Source organism: Alosa alosa, chromosome 11, assembly GCF_017589495.1.
Source record: "Alosa alosa isolate M-15738 ecotype Scorff River chromosome 11, AALO_Geno_1.1, whole genome shotgun sequence".
Taxonomy (NCBI): Eukaryota; Metazoa; Chordata; class Actinopteri; order Clupeiformes; family Clupeidae; genus Alosa; species Alosa alosa.
The window spans coordinates 32668779-32685553 of NC_063199.1; the positions used below are offsets into that span (position 1 = coordinate 32668779).

The window sequence follows — 16775 nt, forward strand, 5'->3', positions numbered from 1 at the left end:
CACACAAATTGAAGAATTATGCATTTTTCATCTTCATGCAAATACCAATGCTTGGAACAATGACAGATTTCTGTTTATAATTAACCTTTCCTACTAAGGCTATTAAAAAATCCAAATATGATTAAAAACCCACATTCAGTATGCAAAGACAGAGTAAAAACGCATTAATTCCTTACTTATTTTCTTTATGCCCATTTCGGTCCCGTATCCACATTAATACCCAAATCACGCCTCCTGTGCACCATATTACGCTAGATTACATCTCGGTGCCCCATGTGCACTGACCATTACTGCCTTTGCTAATGACTCTCACCTGTTTTGCTCTCCTGCGTGCCAGGGAGGAGTAAACGCTCACAGATCCCTCCACTCCTCTGCTCTCCCCCCCTCCTCAGATGCTGTCCTCTGCACCTCCGTTTTGCTCAGAGATTCTCTATCTGTAGACACATAAGGAAAGTAGGGTCAGTTACAATGCACAGGTGAGTTTCGGCCAAAGCAATCACAGAAGCACATAAACACACATACAGAAGAATTAGCATCTTGTGCTACGGAGATGTTTGACACAAAATAGGATGTTAAAATACTGCCCAGCACTCTCGTAACTGCTGTCTACCTCCAGTGTTTTCTGAAATTGTGACATGTTGTCTGTTATGAAGAGGTAGTCATTACTGAGGCCCATGACAAGTTACAGTGTCACATGATGACTACAGTGTTATGTGCCTGACCATAAATAGGACTTGATACGGTCTGGTGGGAGTCAGAAAAGACTGTGTTGGTACATCTCTGTATATCATTCCGCTCTCTGTTAATTTCTCATCTTTCACCAGCTCTCTCAACAGCACTGGCTCTGCTCTTTTCACACAACATGCCATTCAGCGACGGATGCTTTAGCTGAAATGTGACTTCTTGTCGATACCGGTTACTGCTCCACACCAGCTCGCCTCCAGGAGCTTACGCAATCTGACAGCACTTTTTTCCGGGCGCTCAACGAACACCTGGTCCCTGATTGGGCGAGCACTTCTTCTTTCCTAAAGGCAGCATCTGCAGCTGAGATCACTTGCTGCCCGGCTCAGCCAGCCGTGGTGCAGGGCAGTGTCCCAGCATCCAATGGAGGCCTCGGCTAGTGCCCTGGAGTCCGACCCTCTTACAGCACACACAATGCAGCTTTGGGCAAGGCTTTGCCAGCTGCTCACAGTTCTCACTGCCTCATCTCCAACGGATTCAAGCAGAATAGGTCAATGATGGGAGAGAAATAAAACACTCTTTGGGAAATTGAATAATATATAAAAGCAGAACATATACTATAATGAAATTAGGAATAAGGAATTAATGGAAGTCTTTTCCTGCCTATATGTAAATAGAAAATGCAAAAGTGTATGATGTCTCAACTGTAATGCATCAGAAAGTGAAAGTGAGTACAATGCCTCTGAAAATGGGTTCACGTTTGGTTGGCAAGAATCATCTGGTCAGTAAAACATTAAAGTGCAGCTGAACTTGTTCACAGGGGTGAATGGGTGAGAGTTTACAGGCAGCTGATCAGCTGCGGGAGTAGTGCAGCAAAAGGGCTTTTCTCATACAGTAGCCAGGCCAACAGCAGCAGGTCCATTAGCTCCAAGCGCCCCCCAACACACACACACACACACACACACACACACACACACACACCTTGAGGTACGACTGGCCCCCACCGCACCACAGGGGCACCCTTCCCTGTGCCCCCTGGCTGTGTCATCAGAGGTGGCTGGCAGGCAGCCCCCCGAGGCCAGAGGGCCGTGCAGACAGGAGGAATCCAGACAGACGCACGGCGACCATGCTTAAATAGAGAGGCATGCCTCCTTATGCACCCCCCCCCCCCCTCTCACACACAGGTCAGCAGAGCAGGCATGGCCGGCCAGCTATTTATACCCGAGCCCGAGGGGGTGAGCGGGTCCTGTTACACGTGTGAGGGGACGACTGGGCCAGGCGAAGGGGGTATTCTGGTCAAAGTCAGACAGTGTGACCTCCCAACGACCTCTGGGGCTGATAGGGGGCCTTCATGGGGATTACAATATGTGTGTGTGCTGTGGAGAGCAGAGCGCTGAAGTTCCACTGCCTCACACACACACACACAGCCACACACACACACACACACCCCACCCACACACACACACACAAACGTGTAGACATAGTCTATAATAGATATTTCCATACATATAGCCTGATTTTAACAAATCAAACATACTAAATGCTTTAAACGTGCATGTACACAAAGACTCAAATTCATACACAAACCACAATGCACACACTACCAAATAATCATAAGAAACCATCTACATAAATACAGACATCCGAAATTGGGTGTACATCCAATGGACTAAACAGGGATTCTAGCTTCCACCATCGCAGATGATATTCAATCAGCACCATCTTTAGAGAAGAAAAATGACTCCAGTTCTGGCTGCAGTAGAGTGGACGCTGCACTGTAAAACAGCCCCTGAGGTGGGCAGACACGACTGACTCCTCCATCAGCTGCTTTCCATCTCAGACACACACACACACATATATGCATCACTGCATGGGCAAACACACTCACAAACCTGTGCGCACACTCTTCTAATGCCATAAACTTGAATCTTAAATATTTGTTAAATATTAACTGAAAACCCATTGGGTTTGTGAGTGGCCTTGAGCAGTGTGGCTGAATGTCTACTAATCCACTGTGCAATCGACCACTCTTCCAAAGCAGCCCAGGATGACCTATCTCGGGCCCTTTAATTGACACTTGCGGGCTAGATGACCGCCGGCAGTTCATGCTAAAGTAAATATGTCAAGATCAATAGCACTCTGGCTGCAAGTCTCTTCAGAGCACAGATGGACAGAAGTATCTCTGCTAAAGGATTATTTGAGGCCAGAGATGGCTGGAGCATGGGGGGTTGGGCAGAAAATCTGGAGATAAGGATGTCCAGCACTCACATGAGAAATCACTCTTCAGCAAGCAGTAGATCATCTCTGCTCGAATGATTATTTCATGAGGTGCTTTACTCTGTAAATATGAAGCACTAGGCTATTAAACACATTTTCAAAACATGAAAAAAACACACACACACACACAGTATATGCAGACATACAGTACACATTAAATATATGACCTGATCATTTGTTGTATAGCTGTTGGTAGCAGCCTAACTGAATGTATTAATTTACCAGAGAATTAAAGAATATTTCACTTTACAGAAAATGATTGCTTGAGCTATTGAAGAGTCTAAAGCCACATAATTCCACATTTGTAAAATGGGAAACAAAAGCCTGCGACGTAGGATATGGTCTGTTAGACTGACTTTGACAAGAGGCCACAGGGCCAAGTGGAAGACAGGCTTTGAGAACATGCCCATTTTCCCATCCAAAGCATTCAGAATCGTATCTAGATTCTTCCATAATCAACTTTTACCCTTTCAACTGATAAAAGATCCCATTGAATGTTACTGTATTACTTATACTGAGAAAAAAAACCCCATGGGATCACTTCACTGACAGTTAATGCAAAAGACATTGTTTTCCATGAGTGGCCACATTTTCAATTTACAATAGCCAGAGCTGAGCCAAACTCATGCACCTGGCTGAAGCTTGGCATCGAGCACCACAATTTCCCCTCGTCAGCGCCATAAAAACGGACCGCTGTAGGCTTGAATGCGGGTCTGACGGGTTAGTCATACATGTCAAACAGGTGCCAGCTCAGTGTGATGTACGGCTTCCGTATCACAGCTGCATCCTCTGCGGAGGTGTTTTCGTCAGTAAGCTTGCAGTGTTGCCCCCTGTGCAGAGCAACGCGTGTGGGCAGAGCTCTGGCACTGAATGGCGGTCAACGCTGTCCGCTTGGAGCTGGAGCGGCCAAAGTGGCCAGGGTGGAGGGCAGGTGGGTGGACTCATGGTCACGCCAACTCAGGAAGACGAACGCGGCTCTGCGGTGGCCTGGATGGCCCTGGCTGATTGAGACAAGTCATCAGTTCTGACATGTTCTCCTGAGCCCCCACCCCCCCCCCCCCGTGCCATCCAAGGGCCCTCACACCCGAGAGAGAGAACAGCATCTGTTGCTGGGGGCTATTTATAGGAGGAGCAGGGCAGGACGCATAGCTCTCCTATCACTGAAAAGCTCATCTGGAGGAGCCAGTGGATGGGCTGCCTTGAGTAGCGCATTAGCAGCTGGGCTAGCCGCAGGCCCTGCTGCTCACCTGCCACTGTGGGGAGAGGGCACTCGCACTGTTAAATGTGCCACGCCGAGAAAAGAGTGCAAATCTGAATGCGAATGTGAGCCTGGCCCATCTAAACAGACGAGCTACAACGAAAGACACAGGACTGCTGTTTTCAGTCAACACTTGACAATAAAAACGGAGCTGTGTGACGGAACACATTTCCCTTTAAAACGTCTACTTTGATGTGAGGGCATGAGCGTCTTTCGCTGCCAGGGTGCCCTGTGAGAGTGTGTGAGGGAGCGGCAGGAGCCCGCTGGGCTGCCATCTGCTCTAGAGAACCATAAGCAAACGCTGCCCGCGGGAGGCCCACTCCACAATATCACTTCCAAAGAGCCCGCGCTGGAAAATGTTTTGCTTGCTTTGGTCTCATGGTGGATGACATGGAAATAACTGTGTAATGGGCAGTCTTATGCAATGTCATTCATAATTCATTCCGCAAACACAATATGGACGCCGTTTTCTGCGCCTTGCTGGATAGCCGAGGCATTGGGGATAAGAGCACGGGCCGAGCCGAGGCATTGGGGATAAGAGCACGGGCGGGCCGAGCCGAGGCATTGGAGATAAGAGCACGGGCCGAGCCGAGGCATTGGGGATAAGAGCACGGGCCGGGCCGAGCCGAGGCATTGAGGATAAGAGCACGGTCCGAGCCGAGGCATTGGGGATAAAAGCACGGGCCGAGCCGAGGCATTGGGGATAAGAGCACGGCGGAAGGCCAGACCACAGAAAGGCGCACACAACACCGCACAAAAAAACGCATGTTTCCTTCAGGTGTATGAGACTGGTTTGAGAAAGGTTCTTTTTCATTGTAGTACGTACCCATTATCCCTGGCTGACATGGATAAAGTTAGCTGGCATGGTGGAGCAGTGATAACATCACTGCCTGACAATCAGTCACCCCGAGATCCATCCCTGAACTCGCCGTTGCAAGTATGTGCCGCTTTGGATAAAAGTGTCTGCTAAATAAAACTCAATTTTAACTTAAACTTCAGATAATTGTCACAGTCATACTAACACTACACATTTCAGTTTCAGTAATGCATCACTGAAACTGGCTAATGGGTATATTCAGGCTGGTATCTCTCAATTAAGAGGACTATTCACAAGCTGGTATCTCTCAATTAAGAGGACTATTCACAAGTCCTTCTGGTGTACTGCGGTTTCTTCTCTAGACCGTCCTTGAAATACGAATTATGTCCACGTTTCTGACTCTTACAGAGCTACGTAGCTCACAGGCTAATCTCCCTGAAGACAGCAGGTCTGGGGTCTGGGTGTCCAGGCCCCCCTGTTGCTAAGGCCTAGCAGCAGCCGCAGCACACACTCCAGACCCCCTGCTCCCTACTCTTTTTTTGGGATCTATAAGCCATATGCCTGGGTAATCGAATGCTTGGCGCGGAGCTTGCGGCCAGTGAGGCTGAAGGAGCTGGCCAGCCAGGCTCGGGGGCTCTTCTGCATTGTAAGCAGGTTAGGTTACCGGCCAGACTGCCGGGGGAGCTGGGGGCAGCGTGCACACGGTGGCTGCCGGTTGGGGGGTGGAAGGGGGGAGGTGAGAGGGGGAGCTCAGGTCTGTCCAGCCCCTGGGTCCTGCCAGCACATTTTGCGCCAGTGGAAAAGAACAGTTTGTGGCTCCCAACCAAGGTCAGCTCTTTGAGACGAGCATCTGGGAATAGTCCAGAGCACTGCAAAGCCGGATATATATATATATATATGCAGTCAGTCAGCAACAATTAAGGCTCCCAATAACAAAGAGCAGATCCTGTAGTTTGATCATCTTGTATTACTTGCTGCACTCTCAAACTACCACCTTTTTGCCCTAAAGCCCAGCTACCCTCCTATTAATTGCCTCCTTCTCATCCAGCTACCTGACAGGTCTGACAAAGATACACAAAATGGATGCCGAGTGACTAACAGAATCCAGCAGAAACGAATATGCACACTCTTGGGACAGGCTGTGGTGAGCTACTGACAGCGAAAGGAAGTTCAGTCACTATTCATACATTTTCACGTTTACACAGGCCAAGTAATTTCACTGAACAATTGAAATTTTTTGACTGCCATACACTAGTGCCTGTGGAATACTGGTTGTCCAAGTCTGAAATGCCACCACTTGAACAAGTTGGCTATCCTCCCATTTGATTGCTGCACATGTGAGTTCATGACAGGAAGAGTGAACGTTACCTACAGTTAGCCTACACACCAAGTATGGGCACATTTAAGAAAATGGATTGTTTTCAATGGCTGTCAATATACGACACCGTTGGAGTGCTAAACGTTACTGGAAATCATACCTGGAGAGCAAACCATCAAGCAGGCTGTAGTGCCTACAGTATGTGCTATGAGTCCATTCTATACACAATAAATAGAAACAAACAAATAAATACATAGGATTATGCAGATATCCACGATATACGTGAGCCAACAATGGGCAACACCGATTCACCGTGACACCTAAGTATTCAGAAATCCATTTTTCTATTATTGTACAGTGCTTGACGTATCCTAAGCCATGTACAGTAAAAGCAAACTTTTATATTTTTCTGTCAGTCATATATTATATAAAAAAATATAAGTTGAAGCATATTCTAGTTAGCTTGCTGAGACTGCATTAAGTTATGACGTAAACAGAATGGATGGAAGATGTAAAGTGGACAGAAGTAGGGTTTCATGAATGAGGTGGACAGGCCAGTTAGATATCCTCACTCATCTGTTGCCAGAAAACTGTTAGGTCTAATTATTGTACTTTTGAATAAGTAGAATGGCAAAGGAACTATCTTTTTACAGACTCGATTACTTGACAAATATTTTGCAGAAGTGACATATAAAAATACCATCCATGGCCATGCTACTGAATCCCGTGTCAACTTGGCTGTGAATCACCCTTGGCCCATGGCCTTGTTCCTATCACCAATTTACAGTTGTGTTGACTGACACTACCGCATTCTCTTGTGGGATATTATTAAAGGTACAGCATCTAGCATACCAAAAATACAACTGTTTAAGCTCGAACAAAATTGATATTAACATAATATTCTTTTAGAACATGATGCATGACATGCAATAGAAAAATACTAAACTTGCCGATATTAATCACCTATAAGCATTAATCATTAACTCGTGTCTGATAGCAGTTTTATTTTTTGGCAACACAATCTACATACTCCTATAACAGTAAATAGCATTTAGTGCTTCCAAACGCAGCTACCCGAGGCTAAATCACTTCTCTTGACCAGACAGGAGGAAAATAAAAACGTCCATCATGCCTCTACTTACGGCAACAGCCCATTTGAGAAAAGAAAAGAATGAGAGAGAGAGAGAGCTGGAGGGCTCCACTGCACCCTGTTTACTGATCACCTTGCTCTGCCGTCTCACTTTGGCTCACAAGGAAACTCGTTAGGAGCATGTAGGGCACCACGCCCTCTCCAAGCACCGAACCCTGCCAGTGCACGCTCAGCACCTGACACCAAGACAAACTCACTGTCCTTGTGTGTGTGTGTGTGTGTGTGTGTGTGTGTGTGTGTGTGTGAATGTGTGTGTGTGAGAGAATGTGTGTGTGTGAGAATGTGTGTGTTTGTGTGTTTGTAGAGTGCGGTGTGTGTGTGTGTGTTTGTGAGAGAGAGAGTGTGTGTGTGTGTTTGTAGTGTGTGGATGTGTGTGTGTGTGTGTGTGTGTGTATGTGTGCATGTCTTTGCGTGTTCCATGTGTGGATGGGAGAGTCCAAACGAGTGAAGGGGAGCATGGACAGTTAATCATCATTAGTCAATCCCATTGGATATGTCCACAAGTGCAGCATTAGGAGATGTGAAGGACTTGCATTTTCAACTCAACGAGGGCGCCAATTACCATTCCCCATTTGACACTTGTTCTGAAGGGTGTTAATTCTAGACACAAGGACACTAATTGCAGACCAGTGGCTGGCCTTGCAGCGCAGGGAGTTTTATATATAGTTTTTGACATTTACATTACAGTATTAGACGCTGGCCCAGTGCCAGTGTATTTGCACAGCGAACGGCTTCTGACTTAGGAAGCCGTTTCCATGGACCAAAGGGTGTTTGGGATTTTATCATCTGTGAGACAACCTTGGCAGAACTACAGTTGGCCAAACTAATAAGCTACTGATTCTATTCAGCACTTAGCGATCTATATCTGTGCTCATGTTTTTGCAGTTCTATCCCAAGCTGGCAACACCTCTTGTTTGAAATAATTCTTATTTCCTCATAAAATATATTTAACCATAATAGTGCATTAGCAATGAACTTGCTATGCATTGCGTTTATTTTCAGAGAAAAGTTGGAGGACGATGGAGCCTCGCCACATGTCAAAGCCACTCCTTGACCTAATGAACGTGAAAATGAGGCAAACCAAAACACGAGTCATTTCCGCCCAGCTGCTAACAGCTCGTTAATGACATCCTGTCACATTAGTAAGACGCGGTATCCCCCATGTCCCGGCCCTCGGACCCGTCGGACCAGGAACACTGCCCTGTTCTCCGTCCTTCCTGAGGATTTGCCCTGAAGCAAGCCTAGCGAGTCCTCCTGGAAATGGAACTGGAGACTGGTGGGAGGTGACAGGTGGGATCCAAACACCATTTCTTGTTCATAAACAGCTTTTTTAAAAAAAAAAAAAAAAAAAAAAAAAAAAAAGCTGTTTAAGGGCAAGCTTGCTGCCTTTTGATCCGTTCAACATGGCATCTTCCATTTCAAATCTGTTGACTGTTGAGCACTGTGGGCTTGAGCAGCTACCAATAGCCTGACTCGGAGAGAGGACTTCAAGGCCACTTGGGGGAGTGCTGGCCTGTTGTGTTCGATAGGAGTCATTCGAACAAAAAGACTCTTTCGCTTCTCAACAGACTTTTCAATCCTGGAGTTACTGCTTTTACTGCATGATAGTAAATGCTGTCAAAGAAATTGTTGACGGCATAGTTACCAAAAACACCTATTGAAATAATGACCTTGGAATCACTTAATAGGATTTTGACCACAGCTATAGATCTAATCTTTCCTAACGATCCGCTAGCTGCCTGCCCCATCTGCAGGCCGTCAAAAAAACACAGCCTAGGCTCCGAGATCTGTACACAGAAACAATAGCTACAAACAGGGGTTGGCAACCACTCAAAAGCAAAATAAAGTGTTTCAACCCAATAACCGACGAGATGCGCGTTTGGTAGAGTTTCAATTGCACGGCAGGGAGGGGGAGGGAGTAGTGAGCTAGCTCTCTGTTTTGTTTGAACATCAACAGAAGTGACATATCCCCACTATCACTGATACAACCTTTAAGAGCTTACATTCATTAGACACCTAGGTACAGCTGACATGACATGTCACCTGATTCCACTGACTTGGACATTGCCATCTTTTTTGTTCATGTAAATTGCTCCAGAAGAAAACCGCCATCTTTTTTTCACTTTCTCCATAATGAAAAAGAACAAAAGTACCAGTAACTCAAGCTCTGGCATTTGTCCAATGCAATCTATTAAAGATCATCTATGTTAATCTTTGGGATAGGATAGGAGGGTGCCCTTGGTGAACTATGGAGTTTTAAGGCAACTACATCATCCGCCAGAAAGGTCCCCATATCCAATATTATGTCATTATTAGCCAGCGCAGCGCTCTGCTTGAGTCGAGCTGCTTTTCATGGATAAATGGCGTCCCAGCTGATATCCCGATAAATGTGCACGGAATGAAAGGGCCCACAATGCTCAGTGGTCAGCAGCTCGGAGCTGATGGCTTCCATGTGTGGGAGAGCCCTGCATATGCTCCACTGCTCCAGCGCTGGCCTGAGCCAAACACTCATTTCGCCGAGGGACGGGGGCCGGGAAGGGAGAAGAATGGAGGGAGAGAGAGAGAAAGAGAGGAGAAGAGAGGGGGACAGAGAGGGAGGGAGAGAGAAAATGAGAGGAGAAAAGATGAGGGGGAGAAGGAGAGATCTCTACGCCCACCCATTATAGTACTTAAGGAGCCACACTAAGATCCAGAAAGTTGTCTCCAAGAGCAAGAGAAATAAAAAATGGGAATGGATGTGAGCCTCTAAAACACCACTCCTCTCTTACACTTTAACCTCCCACCCATTCCTGGTATCTAAACTGGGTCTCTGGGTCTCAAAAAATTAGAATATTGTGACAAAAGTTCATTTTTTGCCCCTAATTTATTTCAAAAAGCGAATCTTTCATATATTGTAGATTCATTGGATATAAAGTGAAATATGTCAAGCCATTTTTTGTTTTAATCTTGATGACTACGGCTTCCAGCTCATGAAAACCAAAAATCAGTATCTCAAAATATTAGAAAAAGAGGTTATAATACAGAAATGTCGACCTTTTGAAAATAAATTAACCAATCGGACTAATTTGACCAATCTAAAATAGTTCATTTATACACTCAATACTTGGTTGGGCTGCTTTTGCACAAACTACTGCATCAATGTGACGTGGTATGGAGGCAATCAGCCTATGGCACTGCTGAGGTGTTATGGAAGCCCATGTTGCTTTGATAGAGGCCTTAAGGTCGTCTGAATTGTTGGATCTGATGTCTTTCATTTTCCTCTTAACCATAAACCTTAGATTATCTGTGGGGTTCAGGTCTGGCCAGTCAAGCACAATAATACCATGGTAAGCAAAGAAGGCTGCATTGACTCTGGACTTGATAAAACACAGTGGACCAACATCACCAGATGACATGGAACCCCAGAACATCCCTGACCCTGCTTCAGTCATTGCAAGCACACCTGATTGATTATTCACCCACTATGTGGATACTGTTTTTTTTTAGAATTGATTTAGATTAAGTTTTATTTAGTATAATTAGTATTTTGTATATTTAGTATATTCTTTATCTTCTACAGTCCTTATTGCTTAGTTGTGTTTTTTATATTATATACTTTTAAATACTTTTTCTGCTGTTATTGAATGTGTGTGTGTGTGTGTTGTCTGTATGCTACTGTGACCTTGAATTTCCCCTAGGGATCAATAAAGTATATCTATCTATCTATCTATCTATCTATCTGACCTTGGAAACATCAAACTGGACTTCAAGCAACTTTGATTCTGTGCCTCTCCACTCTTCCTCCAGACTTTTGGGACCTTGATTGGACCCTGATATCCAAATGAAATGCAAATTTTGCTTTTATGTAAAAAGAGGAGTTTAGACTACTGAGCAACGGTACAGTTCTGTCTCTTCTTAGCTCAGGTAAGATGCTCTAACCTGGTCTCTGATTCAGGACTGGCTTGACACTAGGCATGTGCACTTGTAGCCCATTTCCTGGACACGCCTGTGTGTGGTGGCTCTTGATGCAGACTCCAGCCTCAGTCCACTCCTTGTGAAGTTCCCCCAAATTCTGGAATCAGCTTTCAAGGTTGTGGTCATCCTTGTTGCTCGCATACCTTTTCCAACCACAGTTTTCCCTTCCAGTCAACTCTCCATGAATATGCTTTGATACAGCAGTGTGGCTTACCCTCCTTGTGGAGGTGAGTGTCTTCTGGACAACTATCAGGTCAGCAGTTTTTCCCATGATTGTGGTTGTGTTTATTGAACCAACATTTCTGTATTCTAATATTTTTATTCTTATATTTTGAGAAACTGATTTTTGTTTTCATGAGATGCAAGTCGTAATCATCAAGATTAAAACAAAAAATGGCTTGAAATATTCCACTTTATATCCAATGAATCTAGAATATGTGATGCGATCTAGGAAAACGCTTCACATGGTGCACTCAAAAATTGAGTGAGTTGAGTTTTGCTCCATTTCTCTGGTGAAATTTCACCAACTTTACAGGACGGCCAAAACAACAAAAATTGGTTCATTGTGTTCAGTGTTCTAAATTCCAAAATTCTAAAATTGCTTTTAAAATATGTTTTACTTTTGATAGCAGAAAGAGCTGATCAAGAGCTTGCATTTGATGAATATATCTCAATTTTGGAAAAAAAAAAATCACTTACGCCCCTCTGGTTCTCACCTCTCGTCTGTATGTGTGTGTGTGTGTGTGGTGTGTGTGTGTATGTGTATGTATATGTGTGTGTGTGTGTGTGTGTGTATGTGTGTGTGTGTGTGTGTGTGTGTGTGTGTGTGTGTGTGTGTGTGTGTGTGTGTGTGTGTGTGTGTGTGTGTGTGTGTGTGTGTGTGTGTGTGTGTGTGTGTGTGTGTGTGTGTATATGTGTGTATCACAGAGAGAGAGAGAGAGAGAGACAGAGACAGAGACAGGGAAAGAGAGGCATAGAGAGAGGCATAGAGAGAATGTAAGATAAAACCGAATGGCAGGTCAAATTTGTGACTTTATGGCAGAGGGGGTGATTGCTGGGTGGGAATTGCTGGACTGGACCGTTGCCACTGCTCTGACCCAAACAAAACAGCTCTTTTGATTTGACATGATGATAAGCCACAAACAGCCTGCATCCATGAAGACAAACCCAGTGGGATTGTCTTTTTTTTTACATTTTAACATGTTTGGACTTAACTGGTTATGCTGGGTGCTAGTTTCACTTCACTTCAGCTCAAATGTCATGCCATGGACGATATATTGTCACTGTTTTTCTTAGAAGAGAAGGAATGTGGAAATTGACTGTGCATGTATTTCAGGAATATTGTATCATGGTCTACAGAACAATGTTTCTGGCATGAAAGCTTAACAATAAGGCAACAATTACTATTAAATTACAGTCATTAACACTCAACGCAACTATACAAACTGTAACCAATATTCTCCTGTTGTGCCATGTAAGTCTTACAGATTCCTCTTGAGGTTGCATGTCACACAACCTGTTTATTTAGGACTTTATTTATTTGGGGGAATGAAGTGGTGAGTCATTGCCCACACCACCCTGGTGAAAAATACTCGTCCGCTCCCCGACCGCTTCAAAACCCCAGCCGTCCTCCGAGGAGCATGGACAATAGCGAGACTGCAGTTGCCAGTGGGGCATTCGACTGAAGACATTTAATGATTTTCCCAGCAAACACAAAGATAATCACCTGATTGTGAATGTGCAACCGCCATCTTTGTCCCCATGTCCTCTTTGTGCTCTGACATTGCATCACTGCGCCCTGGTATCTCACGGAAGAAAATGAAAATCTGTGGTCCGCCATCTTTCTGTGAAAAAGGAGAATGAACCTTATAAGGGAGAGGGCATTTACACACATAATACACACAAGCCAAAACAAACTTACAGTGACTCACACACATACAGTAGGTCTGTAAGGATGCACACGCGCACGCGCGCACACACACACCTGGTCACATGTGATACTCCATGGCAGCTTTATAACACATTCATAACACTACACGACAGCAGATTCTTGTAATAGATATTAACATTTATAAATGCTTTATATATGCTAAAACATCTCACAGTTGATAGACAGCGATCACCCTGGAGTCAATGATACAAACATGCATGAAGCATTTGAAAAAATAAATAAATAATAACCTTTCTATATGAATTCATGTAAACGTCTGTTAATATTTGCATTTGCATGTGGATGACTCATTCTCTCTGTCTCTATTTCTTTCACAAACACACACACACACACAAACACTGACACAGACATACAAACACACAGAAAAATACAAAAAAAATGTGTAAAAAAATATAGCTGGACGATATACTGATGAGAAACTGATCTCATTTTGTCAGCACTTAAATGACTACAGCAGCATCAGACATTCTGGCCTCCGGTCTGTTTGGTGCTTTTCACACACACACACACACACACACACACACACACACACACACACAGACACACACACACAGACACACTGTTTGGTGCTTAGCAAAGGCCACAATAAATTGTATCCTACATCCCTGGAATGATCTCAACATCCTGAGCACAATGGAAGTCTAGTTACTACAGCCACACTCTACGACATGATGACATTACACACAGATACAGCTATGTGAATAAATAAAGCCCAACAGTGGTCAAGGTCAAGTTCAAGTTCAAGTTCAAGCTCAAGCTCAAGTTCAAGATTAATGGGAAAGTCAGTTATTTAACAGTTCCATAGAATCTAATAGCAATAATTTACTATTAGAAAATAGCTTTCATTATTATGTGATTATTATGTGCTCTTTCTGCTATCAAAAGATTATTATTATTATTATTATTTTTAAAAGGCCTGCAGTCTTTATTTGCACAACAATGTATTACACTGTTTATTATGTTTGTTTTTGCAAACAGTGTAATACATGCATTTTTACCATACATTTTCATTTTCTGTTATTTAAAAAAATATATGCAAAAACCTTTAACTTTTAAGTGAATACAGGAAAATTATAGCTATTATTTTGGTTTAGGCACTGCATAACATAAATACATAGCACTTTGAAAATCTGCAGGATTCATGTGGCAGAATTTATTATTTTGTCTAGATTTCAATGTATTGTATTTACATTTACAATGTCAGAAATTCTTATTCTAATCAGAGTCAGAGTAAATTTGTTAAATATATATATATATATATATATATATATATATATATATATATATATATATATACACACACACACACACACACACACAGAGAGAGAGAGAGAGAGAGAGAGAGAGAGGGAGGCAGCCATGCACATACAAAGAAGTAAAGGTAAAAGTAAAAAAAAATAACTAATCGAAAAATATGATTAATACAGGGACAAGCATGGACACAATTCTCAGTGTAAACGTAAACATTGCTTTCTTGGTAATATAAACATTTCCTTTGAATTATCGTCTAGAAAATGAATTAGAAATTGGAGCTATATAATCCACAACTGCAAACTGTTAATGTGCTGTTGATGTATGTGAATGTATGTGATAAAAAAACATCAAAAGTATCTATATGCATCAAATGAAATAAAGTCTAATTATTTTAGTATTTAAACTCCACCTTAAGGGAGAGCAAAGCTGATGGTATTTACCCAACACAGCCTGATCCACACACACACACACACACACACACACACACTATAGACAGTCTGCACAAACACTGGGAAAATGGCATGTTGTATTTCCTTTCAATATAACACCTTAATATTGATTCGATGACTGAAATAATTGATTCAAAGGAAAAAAACAACAACAACACTATTTGCACACTACAGATCGAGGAGATGTTAAAAAATCAGGTTCTGGATGTTTCTAATAATTATAGGAAAAATCACTCTTAAAGCTGGAGAATAGATTCTACATCTGATTATTATCGAAAGAAAACACACTAAACTGAAATTCTAATTTTTTCAACAAAGCATCTGGCAATTTTTTCTTCAGAACAATGTATACATAATCTGACTAAATTACTGTAATTATTTAAATATGTCACAAATATCTAATGTCCAATATGTTTGACCTGAAATCCAATTTTCCATACCATGACAAAAAAAATGCAAAATACTATATTCAAAATATTTCATATGTAACTTGTATTGGATTATATTTACCTATGTTCCAACACTAAAAATATAAATAAATATATTTGTCTGTTTAATTTTTTTGTTCTACAGATGCTAATGCTTTTAGATACTAAATCTAAAAAAGATGGCTTCGTGAATTGTCAGTATAACCTTAAAAATCCAATTTAATCTAGAAGTGATCTAAAAATGAAGTAGAGAATGTAGTTATGTCTAAGTTTAATTCTACATACATAGTAATACTCTCAACGCATTTTACAAATGCATACATAAAAACGCAAAAATAAACAGGGCCGACCAACCATTACTGTACAAGGAGTTTGATTACTTTAACCACATTACTGAGAAAAAAAACACTACACAAAAGTATGCATTTATAAAATACAGACTAATACGTATTGAAAAGGCGATGGATAACAATGCTACAAGAACACTCAAAATGGCGGCTCAAGCCTCGGTTGTTCAGCCAGACTAATGTACACTGCAGTTAAAGAGAGAGAGAGAATGTGTGTGTTTGTGTGTGTATGTGTGTGTCTGCATGTGACTACTTGGATATTTGTTTGTAACTATATCCTTGTAATATGTGTGAGGGTGTGTGTGAGTGAGTGAGTGAGTGTGTGTGTGTCAGTTTGTATGGTATTTGTCAACGTATGCGTGTAGAGATAACTTAAGCAAAAAGGAATAAGCCATCACGACTGTCACGATCAATGCCAAGTGTTAGACGACCTATACCTTGGTGTTGCATTTGTGTGAAGTAGATTTTGTTGATGATGTGTGCTGTTGTGTTACTGTATAAGTAAACACGCTTATATCTGAGTACTCTGATATGTTTGTGTGCTTGCCTGTGTCTGTATGTCTGTGTGCAAATTTTGTGTGTGTGTGTGTGTGTTTGTGTGTGTGTGTGTGCGTGCGTGCGCACATGTGTGTACGTATAAATTGCCTTTTGAGAATATTTGTGTATGTATGCATCAGTTTATCTATTTATTTTTGTGTGTGGATGTGTGTGTGTGTTTGTGTGCATGTGTGTGTAAGTGAGCACTTGAGTATATGTGCATATTTGTGTGTGTGTGTGTGTGTGTGTGTATGTGTGTGTGTAAGTGAGCACTTGAGTATGTGCATATTTGTGTGTGTTTGTGTGTGTGTGTGTATATGTGTGCGTGTGTGTGTAAGTGAGCACTTGAGTATA

At 42.7% G+C, this 16775-nt stretch overlaps 1 long non-coding RNA gene across 1 annotated transcript in view; it reads right to left on the bottom strand.

Moving 5' to 3' along the window:
* Positions 1–394: 394 nt before the first annotated feature.
* Positions 395–16775, bottom strand: part of LOC125302945 — an 18451-nt gene continuing 2070 nt past the window's right edge. The window contains exons 2-3 of the long non-coding RNA XR_007194988.1: positions 13182–13299; positions 395–434 (exon numbers count right to left, since the gene is read on the bottom strand). This is a non-coding gene — a long non-coding RNA (uncharacterized LOC125302945). The remainder of the gene's footprint in view (positions 435–13181; positions 13300–16775) is intronic.